General features: G+C 35.3%; 1 pseudogene; it reads left to right on the forward strand.

Moving 5' to 3' along the window:
* The first annotated feature begins 258 nt into the window (after positions 1-258).
* Positions 259-9,263, forward strand: LOC140855248 (mediator of RNA polymerase II transcription subunit 15a-like; annotated as a pseudogene).
* Positions 9,264-14,679: the final 5,416 nt, after the last annotated feature.

Consider the following 14,679-nt stretch of genomic DNA (forward strand, 5'->3'; position numbering starts at 1 on the left):
TAATTATTGGGGTGTTGTATGCAGAGATTGGAGTAACAGGTTGGGATACTGATGATTAGGGTGTCATAAGCTTTAGCAACTGCTCATGCTTGTGATTCTGTTCCTGCATCATGATTTCATGCCTCTTTGCTATTTCAATCTACAGTGCTTCATATCTCTGCTTTTTTTCTAGTTGTATCTCATCTAACTACTTTGCCAGAACTCCATTTTGGTATTATATTCTTCAGTAACTTGATGAATTCTTCCTTATATCTGACTATGGCATTTAGTGGTAAGTACCCGCATTTTTTCTTCTAAAATTCTGAGGCTTTCACTGATTTTTCTTAATCTGGTTCCCTTAGCCATTCCTTCTTCTTCCTAGAAGAATTAGTTCTGATATTTAGTTCTATTTCTATATTTTTTCATCCTATTTTGAATTCCTTGAGCTACTTTGAGCAGATTTTATACTACTACTTTACTCTTCTAGCTACTGAAAATTTACATCCAAGATGGCCGATGATGATCTTGAGGCCTAATTGCTGTTCCTAAGTTTTGAAATAGTAATCACTCCTAGATCTTGATACAGATTAAATCTATGCTATTTCTGTTCAGATCTAAGCTGCTGCTATTTAGATCTATGCTATTACTGTTTACTTGGTATGAAATTCAGAGATCTATTGAATACCTGATGCTGATCTACTGAACTAGATAGATCCAATGAGAGTAGTGTCTCCGCCCTCAGATCAAGAATTTCACTACTCTGATACCAAGTTGTAATGTCCCAATGCTCTGAGATAAGTCTTCCTGGCCGAATGTTTCTAGATCTATGTAGATCCAGGTACAGAAAATGAAGAGTAAGGGTTGAAGAGGGATTTCTAGTAAATCTAAGAGGGAAATAGGGAGAAAAGGAGAAGAATTTAGAGAGGAGGAGAGGGATCTGGAGTAGATCTGAGATGAAGAGGAGAAAATTTAGGAGAAAAAATATTCATTCATTGTTTGACCTCTTTAACTTTTGTTACATGCTATTTGTACTTCAGCTATTAAGCTGATATTATAGTGAATGGGTCTGGATGGGGTTTTGCAGTCTTGAGCCTGGGCTGTAAATGCTTGCTTCTTAATGGGTTCAGATTTCGGATCTGATTTTACCCATTATCCACATATCTGTGATCCCAGATATTTGGGTTATGTCGCCGAACTCTCAGAATCCCTAATCCTGTCTTTCGACTTCCTCTCTTTTTCCTCTTCCTGATTGCAAACCTAGCCGCCATCTGGGGTTCCATTTCCTTCATTGGTCTCAAATCGGTGTTCTAGATGGACAAGAAGCTCTTCAGGTCCCTTACACTGAGGTTCTTTCCCAGATAAGTGCTCTATCTTTTTTTTTTTTACTATTTCTTTCTTTTATACACTAAAGTTCTCTCTTTTATTTAGAGAGTGTTACAATTTTTATCCATTGGGCTACACAAGAAGCATCAAGCAAGTATCTTTCTACACATTTAAGCTGGTTGTGTGAAACTTAAGACTGAGATCAAAAGATACAACAATGAATGTGTAGGATACACAACAGAGGCAGCAACCATTGACAACTTCAGCAGCAACGTGTCCTGTGAAAGCAACCAGACATAGCAAAACCCCGCAGCCATCGTAAAGCATATAAAGTTGCCCCACCACCAAAATCAAGAAACAAAAATCACCAAAGAATGAGCAACTATTCCAAAACAAAATACAAAAGATAGATATAGAACAACTAAGAAATCAATCACAAGAACCGAATTCCCATTCATCAGTGAATCCTGATGGCTTCTTTTTGCCATCTTGTCATTAAACAAAAAATCTCATTCATCGATCACTCAGTCAATAATACAGAATAACTAATCCAAACAAAATGTCCTAGAAAATGAAGAGAAAACAACTTCTTAACCATTCTCATGCATCAAACCCTCTTCTTTTTTTGCCCCCCCCCACCCCAAGAGAAATCAATCCCTCAATTAAACATTATAGAAAACAAATCGATAAAAAAAATATAAATACAAAAAGATAGAAGAATTTCACCAAGGACGGGAGGCCTTCGACATCGAGACCAGGCCCTTCTCGGTTCCAGCTATTCAGCACCCAACCGAATAGATCAAGAACGAGACACCGACGCAAGAAGCTAAAGAACTTGAGGAGGAAGGCGAGGCAGCTCAGCCAAAGCTGGGATGCATCTTTCCCTCCTTCCCTAATCCTCTCTCTCCACCATCCAGTAGCAAAAATCCTAGGGGGAAGCACCCAAGAACTCGAGAATTCCGCTAAATTCGAAGCCCTGCACCTCCCCACTTTCTTCAATTTCTTCTTCTTCTGGGGAGAGAGAAGAGGGGAGTAAGCGATAATCGGAGAAAAGAGAGGTGCGGTTAACCAAAACTTTAGATAATATTTAGATAAAAACTAATTTTTATATCTTTATATATTAAAAAATAGTTCAACAATTTATTATCCATATACTTTTACATTATTACTTCTGTTGCTAACATTTTACCCATATTTTTCATTATAATCTTTATTATATAAATACTATTATTATATATAATAATATATTATATTCTATTATAGATATCATAATATATAATATTATATAATATATATTTTATGTATAATATAATATAATTATATGTGTTTTATGCATAACATAATGTAATAAATTATATTATATATAATAAAATAATAATATTATAATATAGTATATAATATTAATATATATTAAAATAATTATTATTATATTATGTTATATTATATAATATAATATATTAATATTATATTATAATTAAAATATTATACCATAATATTGTATTATTATAAAATATATTATATTAAAATAATAAATATTATTATTTAAATATTATATTATATTATATATAAGATGATATTGTATATCATATTATTATTATTACAAGATTAATGATATATTAGGAATGAAATAAAATTGTTGTTTTTTTGATTAATAGTTAAATGATTTAGGACAAGACTTTCTTCCTATTTTATAGATAAATATTGTTTATAAAAAAATAATTTATCCATTTAAAGAAGACATACTACACGCTTCTTTGATATATATCTAACAACGTCCAATGCGCACTTCAATTAAATTGATACAGAGTTTTTAATTAGAACATATTTTTTATCTTGAGTTATGTATCAGATTATTGTTGTTGTTTTAAAGAAACTCAAAAACTTGGCCTTGTTGAACAATTACCTTTCGTTATAGCCCTTTAATTAATACATTTCCTGCTTGGCATGTTCTTATCACTTAAATTTGTTTCTTTCATGCTATGTTAGTCTACCTTCTATGTTAAGCCAGGAGTTTAATTACTTAAAGATCAAGATTCTTTTGACAGCTCATAACATCAGTAGCACTTCCCAGAAAAGTAAGTAGAACATTCTACTTTTCTCACTCTTATATAATTTACAAGATGACTTAAAAAAAGTTGATGGATGGCCATGCATGGGACGTATGTTTTTGTAGTTTTGTTGACAACATGAATTGAAGGAAGTCTTATTTCTTGGTGTCAATATACATTGGTAAATTTTATGTGCTGGTGACATAAACAATTGGGTATATCAGCTCTATAGCTTCTATAATTAGAATATAAGTACATGTAAATATTCCTGCGAAGCTTTATCATTCATTTTTTTGATTATATTTCATTGATGACAGATAAAATCCATGAGGAGATGTCCTTTGCAGACCTCAATGAGCTTGACCAAAAGATTACTTTAGAGTTGCAGCAGGTTCTAATATCTCCCGTGATTTTGTAAAAGAGAATTTAGATTTTCTTTAAAACATTAATAGAAGAAGTTTTGTATTAAAAACAATTAAGCTTCTACCACCTTTCTGATGGGGAATAACTTATGTATCTATCTTGGTATTTTTATTGTCCACAGCATGATGCTCTCATACCGCCCGCAAAGCAGTCAGAACAGTATGAAAAATTGAAAAGATTTAAGATAATGTTAGAGCGGATTTCAATGATTCTACAGATATCAAAGAGTAATATTCATACTGGTTTGAAGGAAAAACATCCTACATACGAGAAACTAATTGTTGATGTTCTAGCTTCCAATAAAAAAAAAATTATACCATCACAACCACAGGGCCAGCAACAATTCCAGCATCCTGGTGGACTTGCTCACTCATCCCAGGTTTCTCAGCTTCAGCAGCATGACAATCACATGAATCAGGTGCAACACATGAATTTACAAGGTTCAGCAACTTCAATGCAGCCAGCTTCTGTGACTGGCATGCAACATGTATCCACGCCTTTGCCAACCCACTTTGGTGTTCCAACAACACAGCAGAATATCACAAATGCATTACAGCCTGGTTCTATTTCGGATTCAGCTCAAGGCAGTTCATCTAATTCATTGCAGCAGGGTGCATAGGTTCCATGCCACAAGGTGGTGGAGGATCTGTGCCAAGTACATTAATGCACCTCAACGGACCAATGCCAACGCTATGTCAAACAGCTCTATGAATACATTACAACCTAATGCTATCCTTATGCAACCAAGTTCTAACACACTGCAGCAGCAGCAGGAACAACAACAGCAATTGATGCAAACTTAGCAAATGAAGCAGTAGTCACAACAGTGCCATTTGCAGCAACAAAACAAGTGCTTCAGCAACAGCAAAAGCAGCAATTAATGCAGTCGCAGCCATCACTGGAGCAGCAGTTGCACCAACAAGAAAAACAACAACCAGCACAGATGCTGGCACACCAAATGCCCCAGCTTCACCAGACAAATGAAGCCAACGAGTCAAAAGTAAGACCAGGGTTAGGCATCAAACCTGGTCTCAATCAACAATGTTACTCTGCTGGCCAGCACCATGCGTATTATCATCAACAACTGAAGCCAAGTGCTTCTGGTGCTTCTTTTCCAATTTCCTCACCTCAAAATTTTCAAGTCTTATCACCTCAAAATTCACACCATGCTTCTCCTCAAGCTGATCAGCGCAGTTTGTTGTCTTCTCAAGTAAAAGGTGGAACCCCTCTGCAATCAGCTGGCTCACCCTTTGTTCCATCTCCTTTCACTCCCATGGCCCCATCTCCTATACCAAGGATTCTGACAAATATCTTTCTGATATCTCATCGCTTATTAATGCTGGACACGTTGGACATCAGCAATCAGCTCTTGCACCACCTCAAGCACTGCTGTTGGTACACCTGGCATATCAGACTCATCCATTCTAGAAGAAAGCTCCAGTCAGATGGTAATCAGGCTAATGCATCAAATATAGCTCCTGACAAAATGAGGACATCAAATGGCCTCTAGAGTGCTTAATTAAAGTGGTTGGTCATCTTTTTACTATTGTTTCTTTCCATGTTATCTTATGTAGAAAGACTAATCAATGGATCACATCTATTTCCTCCGAAAGGGGTCAACTGTGTCACGCCCAAATTTAGACATGACATGCCATACTATCAAGGATGGAGCTCTTGATAACACGAAACCAATCAATCATAACAGCTAAAATTTAACAAATAAAAGATTCAATTTCATTATTTATCAAATAATTAAACCAAAACTGGTTCAGAGCATCTAAATCCAAAAAAAAATTAACTCAAGTCTCAAGATTCGTAAATAAATAACTACAAGCCATTATCATAAAATAAACTAAATTTTCAAAACAAAATTTTCGAGCTTGCTTCGTAGATCTCCAATCTAAATTTTCTTTGCCGATCCTAATCTTATTCTCTGTAAAAAAAAAAAATAAAAAGAATATGAGCTACACTAGTCCAGTAAGTAGAACTGTGCTTCCTTACCGGATCAAGCATAAGTTTTTCATGATAATACATTATTTAAAAATATAGATAATATAAAATAAAGTATTTATAAAATATATAAAAAATAAGTCATAAACAATCATGCATGCATAAATCATGAACATTTCATAAACATGATTTGTAAATTATTCTTGTCATATATTCATGTCATGTTTCTAAATCTTACTGATAGATATTCGTGCCATGGTCACTTTATACCCGTGACAGGACCAGTATTTTTAATTGATAAGTTCATATTTCATATGCCAACTTTATACCCACTGACAGGACTATATTTTATAGATGCTAGCTCGAATGTCGATCTTCTCGAAGAATTCATTCATAGCTATCTGAAGCCTTTGAAATTTTATATCTTTTCTTAAAACATACATAAATAGATGGAAAAAAATAAAATTCATGCTTCATAATCATGCTATTTTCATAAAACAATTCATGGAATCAATGCTTATAACAAAACATACTTTTTCGTATCAATATGCTGATCCTTTTTTATGAAAAAAATATGATTTCAGCAATAATTTTTTATATAAAAAAATATGATTATTTGAAAATAAATAAGGAGCGTAAAATCTATTTACCTCGATCATCCTAGATCTTTAGTCTTTCTTAATTGAATCAGATATTTCTATTTAAAATATTAAATTATGATCAATTTTTATTTATAAATTTAATAAATAAATAATAAAAAAAGTGATTGACTAGATGATCAGTCTGGGTACTAAATCGATTCAGATCATAGGTCCCTAAAGAGAAAAGATGGTATGATCTACAAGTCTTTCTTAGAGAAAAAAGAGGAGAGAGAAAATTTTTAGAGAGAAAAAATTTAGACAGAGAAATAGAGAGAGAAAAAGAGGGAGAAAGAGGGGGAGACAGAAAATTCTCTCTCTCTTTTTTCTTTTTTTTTTTCTTTTCTTTTTCTTCTTTTTCTTTTTTTTTTTTTCTTTTTCCTTTTTTTTCTTTTCTTCTCTTCTTCTTTTCTTCCTTCTTTCCTTTCTTTGGCCGAATGGGAGGGGACCAGAGGGGCGTCGCCCGTGGTCCGGTGGGATGCAGGCACGGCCGATGGTCCGACAGTGCGGCCGACAGCAGGGAGCAAGAGAACACCGAGTGAGGCTCGACGGTGGGAGATTTAGAAAAAAAAGAAAAACAGGGGACCGCCTCCTTTCCATGGATTTCTCCGTCATTGGCGATCACCGGCGCCATGACTTTCGAAAAAGATAGATAGAGGGGTGGGGGTCCAAACCAAGGGTGAGATGCCGCAAACGATGGCATCGGTGGTCGGAAAGGAGAAAGATGGCTCGGCCAGGGGAAAACCAGGGCATCCTTTTCTTCTAAATTTCCGCAAAGTGGCGCCGGCAATGATGTTGGGCCAGAGGGAAAGGGAAGAGGGAGAGGAAGAAAGGTTGGAGCCTTACCTAAGTTCCGCGGTGTCTCCGGCCTCTGTTTTCCGGTGAGCACAAGAATAGGAGGCCGCGGCTTCAACGGGGAAGAGAGCGAAAAATCGGTGTTCGTCGGTGTTCGCCGTGGCCAGTCTTAGAGGAGAGGAGAGGGGATCTTATAGGGTGGAGGGGAGGCCGAATCCTTCCCTGATTGACTTCTCTTTTCCGTGGGATCGTGGAAGAAATCATTTTTTTTTTTTTTTTTGCTGTGGGCCTGATGGGCCAAACATGGGTGGGCTTGATGATTTTAAAATCGGGTATTACAAACTGCATTCCTAGATTACACAAATTTAAGGTGGACCCAGAGTAAAATGGTTATTTGGCCAATAAAGCACATATCTCACTTATATGGTGCACAACACCCTGTTTAGTGCTAATTCCATGAACGTGAAGCAACAAGGAAGGAGGAGGCGGGGGGGGATGCTAACCCCCCTCCTCTAGTGCACCCAGGATGGCCTAAACCCCCTCCTCTAGTGCACCCAGGATGCCTACATGACCCAGGGGCTGTCCAATCCCATGTTCGTGCTGGAGCTGTATGGTACCAGTGGTACTGTCCCTTTCTGCTAATATTCGAATCCATGATCTTATATGCCATGCTAAAGAAAGACAATAATATGAAATCATATAATTTTTCAAAAATACAAGTTCATTGTAGAATTCCTGCTTACATTCTTGCAATTCATTGAAATTAAGGTAGAGTTTGGGCTTCTTAGCGACTTTACTAAATGGATGCATCGATGATATACTTCTAGCAGTTCAACTCTTTTCTGATGTTATTATTGAGTAATATCAAGTTAATGAAATTAATGTTAGATTCTTATCATTTAAATTTTTAAAATTTGTGCCACATTTGTTTCTTGTAGGACGACAATATAACGGTATTGACATTTAAATATCTTTTTAGTGTTAAAAGTTCTATTTAAAGAAAATGAATGTAATTAAACCAAATATTGGCAATGATGGTTATATGGTAACCTAAAGAACATTACAGAAATTGATCCATTTATGTAAGCTTCGTTAGATTATTGTTTTGGGTGCAAATATGAGAGAAAATTGCACTCATCACGATTGAATCAATCCAGTCTTGCTTTGATCATTCTGGATCAAGGATATGTCTTTGCATGCTCCTGATCTAGATATTTTTGGTTACATCTGATCTTATTAAAGATAATTTAACATCTCTTCGTTCGAATCTTTGGTAGTGGGCATGCATGATGCAGTGGATTTTCTAGAGTTCAAGACTCAGAAATACCCTAACACTCGTGGAACTCTTTCAGGTAAAGTCATCATCTCCAAAGGCTTGAGTTCTGCCATCAGTGAAATTGGATATGTTGTTAGCATGATTGACAGACTAGCAGGTACAGCACCCGGCAAAGGTTCTAAGGCTGCTGTTGGTGAAGATTTAGTTGCCATGACCAAGTGCCGTCAGCAAGCTAGAAACTTCACGTCACAAGATGGAATCTCTACAGCAAAGAAAATGAAGCGTAACACAAATTCCATGCCCTTGAATAATATGTCATTGGCTGGCAGTGTAAATGATAGCACCAAGCAATCTTTTGGTTTTGATACATCTGAGTTAGAGTCAACTGCAACATCTCGTGTCAAGAGGCAGAAAATTGAGGTACATATTATCCAGATTATTTCTTGAGTCTGACAGTTATTCAGTTTGTTTTATTGAGTTCTTTGTGTATACATTTTCTTTAATGTCGCTTTGATGATACTTGTAGTTTTAAAGTCTGGTAATAAGCTTTTCTATCAGCTTCATGTCATGATGGGGATAGAGTTACATATGTGCTTCTAACATATATTACTCTGCATAAATTTGCTTTATGCAGAGTCCGATTTTGCCTCTGAGGTTGTTCGTCCCTACAAACTATCCTAGGTGTTCCCTATTCTTTTAGACAAGCTTCCAGATGAATCAAGGTGGGATGTAAAAAATTACATTTATGTACTTATTTGTCAAGGCAATCCTGTTCTCTTGCCACCACAAAACACCTCATTGAGGCTATGGAGAAATAAGGCTGTCTTCTGATAATTCTGATAAGCATGATATACATCAAGGTGGGTGATCATATTCATCATCATTGATCGTCCATAGGAAGTAATGCAGTTTGAGTAACGTTAAAAATAAACTACCCGTTAACCATCGATTTTTTTTATGGAAACATCAATGATCCAACCATTACGAGGGAACAAGACTAGACGTCACAAAAGTGGAAAATACATTTGCAGCTGCTACTTGGATGCACTATATTTGCATAATTTGGCTATCATTTGCTTGATGGCAAATACAGCCTCAACCTGCGATGTAACTGTTTCTTTTTTTTTCTCCATTTCCTGTTGCTTAGCATGCTCCATCTTCCGTTTACCGCATTCTTCAAGAGTTAAATGTCCATAGCATGCTTTTAGACAGTTGCAGATTACTACGATGATAGGATATACATTGATTACATTCACAATGAAGTGCTTTTAATATCGTAATACATTGATAGAAGGTTGCCTGTTGATTGATAATACGTTTACTACTATGTTTCATACAGATGATTATTTTATAAGAAGATACATAATATATTCTATGATTTATTGAGGAATTAATTTTTTCAAATATGGATCCCGTGCCAATTTTTTAATTTGCAAGTCGAGATAAATTTTATTAAAAGATTTTTGAAATGCTTTTAAATTTTAAAACAAAAAATGATTGCGTTATGTTGGGGCAAGTAGGAGAATGTTAAGCATGATGTAATTCAGACCAATTCGTATATGGCCTTCACTAACATGATATTAGAATTATTTTTATTTATTTATTTATTTTAATTTGAGTTCTACATTTAAGATAAAAATCCTCAGAATTGGGATTTGGAAACTAAAGTGGGTGATAATGAGCACATACAGCTCTTGTTCTTGCATTACAGCCGACTCTCTGGACCAGCAGATAGAGTTCCATTTTCTTTTACATGATTCTATTGCCCACACAGTTGAATATAGCTGTCTACCATAAGAAGAGGGGAAAAAGACTATGAGGATGAGCACTCGAAAGGCATGATTTGTTGGATTTGTGTCCTAGAAGTCAATTATTGGCTAACACATTATGTATTTTCAGGACCTAAATTTGTGCTTGAAATATTTTCATTATAAATAGAGGGCTTTTTCTTTTCAATCATGCTTTTGTATCCATGATTTGTCCTAAAAATTAACAAAGATGAATTTTATATATTCTTAAAGAGTTAAGAATTTGAGATATACATTAATTAGTGGTTAATTTCTAAATGACTCTCGATCAAAGGATCATCACAAAGGACAGTGATCAATCCATTTAAGATCAGTGCAAGGTTCACCTCCCTTATGGGCAGATGAGTCTTGGGTTTGCAGTATAAAGACACTGGGGTGAAGGTGCAGGTGATTGTTAGAGAACAGCTTTCACTGAGCATGACCAACACGAGAACTATATGGATGTCTACTCACTCGTCAGTGATCTTCTCGATGCTGAGTGGTATGAGTGATCATTTGATTGTGATGATATTGGCTATTCGCAGCGAGGCTACTGAGTTTGACTGCATGTTCTCTTGATCCCTAGCCATTTGGGTCCTTGCTGTGTATGTTGGCTTCAGTAGGTTCAGTTCGCTGTTTGGAGTAGGATGCACCTAGATAAAATTTATCGATCTTGAAGAAAAGGAGAAGTCTTATGTGATTTGCGAGATTGAGTTCAAAAAGTCTTTGGCCAAAGTAAGTATGAATACTGAAAAAAATTTTCATAGGATTACAAATGAACTTGAGTCGAGCCAATCTTACATAAGACTGACGATGGGGTTTGATGAGTTCTCCATAACCTCCATCAAGTTGGTACTCATATAAAAGACTAATTCATACGATAACTGCACCTAGGGGTTCATATTTTTATTCTACTGGGTCGTCACTACATATTGCTAGTGTCACTGGTGGATTGTGAGACTTATCGGATGTCATCTTGATGATCGATGGCCCTTAAAGGATAGAATTGAAAATATTTCAATCTATCGAAAAGAGTTTCGATGATATTGTGATAGAAATCACAATATATCTCACTACCAGATAGAATGGACCTATGGGTCACACATTAAGGATTTAATCTCAAATTTGACAATTGGGCTTATGAAGTTCCAATTAGATTAAAGTTTATTTGAAACTCTATTAGGTTTATGAGAATAATGCTAGCAGATGGTTAAACCTAATTCTTCTCGAGATTTTGATTTGATCAAGTCCATAGCCTTGAACCTAACCTAAATTTATTTGGATTTAATTGGACTCTTAATTATAAGTCCAAAGGATTTAATTAAGTCAATTAGTTAGCATAATTATCCTAACATTATCTCTTCCATATCTCTTAATTATCTCTAAGTATGCATGTAGAATAAATGGAAGAATGGGTGGCATAATTTTTTTTTTAAAATTATTGAGCACCATATCCTAGAGGGGCCCACCTCTTTTATGTGTCATGGGTGAAGGAGAGAGGTGGGGTCCATGCCCCATCTCTTATGACTGGAGATCTCTTTGTTAGGCGCCAAGAGTTGGCATCCCAACCACCTAACAAGTATTCCATGGATGGCTATTATACATACTTAAAAGGACTGATTAATTATCTTTTATATTTAATTTTATTTGGCATAAATTATATTTAAAAGGTAGAGGATTCTTATGAGATAAGGATCTACCTTTTTAAGATGATAGGGTTCCTAATATGTGTCAGGGCTTATATCTATTTAAAGAGAGTCTTAGGATTTTTAGTATTGATTTTTCATCAAGAAAATATTTTCTCTCTCCATCTCCACCTCCTCTTTCTCATATTCTTCCTTTCCATGCTCAAAGGTTGGTGTTCTCTCTTCCACATGCTAGAAGGAGTTCTGGTGACTTAGAGATCAAGGATCGAGGAGAAGAAGAAGAAGGCTGTAGATTAAGGAGTTGATCTTTCAGTTAAGATCAAAAGAGTTGATCAGAGTCATCAAGGCCAAGGTTCTTCTTGAGAAGAAGAATCTTCTATGAGAAGAAAATTTGAGATTGATCCTGGTGGATATCCGTAGAGGCCGGACACGTGTGCGGCTTCATCTTCTACGAATCCGAGATCATCTGAAGCGATGAATTTCTATCCGCACAAAGGTAAGGAGATATGATCTCATATTTTTTAAAATTTTAGATTAATTATATGTGCTTTCTTCTGAGCTTAGGTAGTTTAGATCTGGTATCTTGCATGTGGGTTAAAGGGTTTAACCATTTTTATTTTTTGCTACATGTTTTCAAAATTTTAAAATCTACACATGCTACCTATCCTATTTTTATCAGTGGTATTAGAGCTAGATTTTTTGAAAACATATATGATCTGGTTTTTAGGTTAGATCTAAAAGTTTTAATGATTTAAAATTAATTTGTGCTGATATAAATTATCCTGGTATAGGGTTTACCCCCTATACTGTAAAGGTTATCCTAGCATAGATTGATTGGTTTTAAAAATATTTTTAAAATAATTAAATCAAATTTTTAGATCTAAAAATTAACATATATGATATATTTATTTTTGATTTAGATCTAAATTAAAAAGATTAAAAGTTCACATCAAACTGGTATAAGGTTGTCTTGATATAGGGTTTACTCCCTATATTGTAAGGTTTCCTAGTTTGATGTGAATCAATTTTTGAAAAGGTGCTTTCAAAATATTTTAATCATCATTTTAGATCTAATTTTATACATATTTGATATGTGTAAATTTTATTTTAGATCTGAAATTATTATATTTGTGATGCATATTTAATTTAGATTTGAAACTACATATATTCGATATATGAAACTAGATTTAGATCTGAAACAGTTTAAGATCATAAGCCATTAATAGCATGCATGAAATATAATCTAAAATTATTTTTAAATCTAAAATTAAGTTATTGCATGTGGGTATGGGTTGAACAAATTAGGTTAAGTGATCAAACTACAATTAGGATCTAATTGATTAGATCAGGCTAAAACAATTTTTCATTTTGAGCAGTTGATTGAACCTAATGATGGATGATTGGATTAGATCAAAGGGGTTCAAAGTGACTTTATTGTAGTTGGTTGCATCGATTCACATTTTGATATGAGTTGATTGACCAAGATCAAAATTTGGCTCAGTGGCTCGGGCCCATTTCAATAGGTTAATCTAATCGATTCTAATCGACCAATTTAGTGTCTAAGACAAGTATTTAGATAGTGGTTATTTAATTGATTTGTTGTCTGACTAGCCAATTTTGATTGGTGTCTAAGAAATCAATGGGGGGACCCCCACGCATTTAACTTATCTGGCCATATTGGGAGATTTAGTTTCGTATTAGGTTACTTGTTGACTCGAGTTCACCTATGCCAGCTAGACGGTTAGACATATTGATGTGCTAATCAATTTAATCAGTCGGATGTCAGATCTGCTGATTTAGAAGAGACCTAAACCCAAATCTCCTCATTAAATATTAAGTCTAGAGGTCTTCCATCGTTGTAGAGATGCGGGTGCTTCCTGACGTTGATCGTTCTCGTCTGGTTATTGTGGATCGGTTGCATCGGAAAGTACAATCACTCTATTGATATATGATGTCTCGGGATAGAGATGGGTTGGGCCCAATAACTATTAGTGAAGATTCTAATGACGGCTTTGCACCCACTGGTGAACGATGGGTTTGACTTAACTAAGGAATATGCCAATAACTGTTTGGTGAGGCCACAGGACTTAGAGACCTAGCCCGTTATATCTTACTTAGTGAAGCAATAGATAAAGTGTTATCCACTCATCGGTCTGTACTCACCAATAACTATTAGGTGAGGTGTGTATAGATTAATGAGATCGCAGTACTACTTGAAATCATCGCATATAGATTCCGTTTCTTCACCTGAGGAGTGTGGAAGATTCAAAAAAATAGTGAGAGTTTTTTATTTATTTTTAAAGTTTATAAAATAAATAATATTATAAGTATAAAATCTAATTAAAAATTATTCTCTCTATAGATAATCATGTCGAGTTCAAACTCTTTAATCCGAATCCTTGATACAAATAGGTTGATCAGCACCAATTACAAAGACTGACTCTAAAATTTGAGAATCATTCTCAATTTTGAAAAGCTCACCCATGTCCTCGATCAGGAAGTGCCTGAGTTACCTGCTCATCCATCCACTGATCAATGAGCTACACTTAAGAAGTGGATGGACGAAGATAACAAAGTAAAGTGCTACATCCTAGCGTCCATATCCAATGATCTTCAGCAACAGCACGAAGACATGAGGACCGCCAAAGAAATGCTAGTTCACCTGCAAGAGTTGTATGTGAACAGAGTCGCACAGCTCATTTTGAAATCTCTCGAAGACTTTTCAGAGCAAAGATGCATGATGGGCAGGCCGTCAGTGATCATTGTTTGACAATGATCAAGGACATAGAGAGCTTCAGAAGCTCGGTATGAACA

This window comes from Elaeis guineensis, chromosome 2 (assembly GCF_000442705.2).
Source record: "Elaeis guineensis isolate ETL-2024a chromosome 2, EG11, whole genome shotgun sequence".
NCBI classification, from domain to species: Eukaryota; Viridiplantae; Streptophyta; class Magnoliopsida; order Arecales; family Arecaceae; genus Elaeis; species Elaeis guineensis.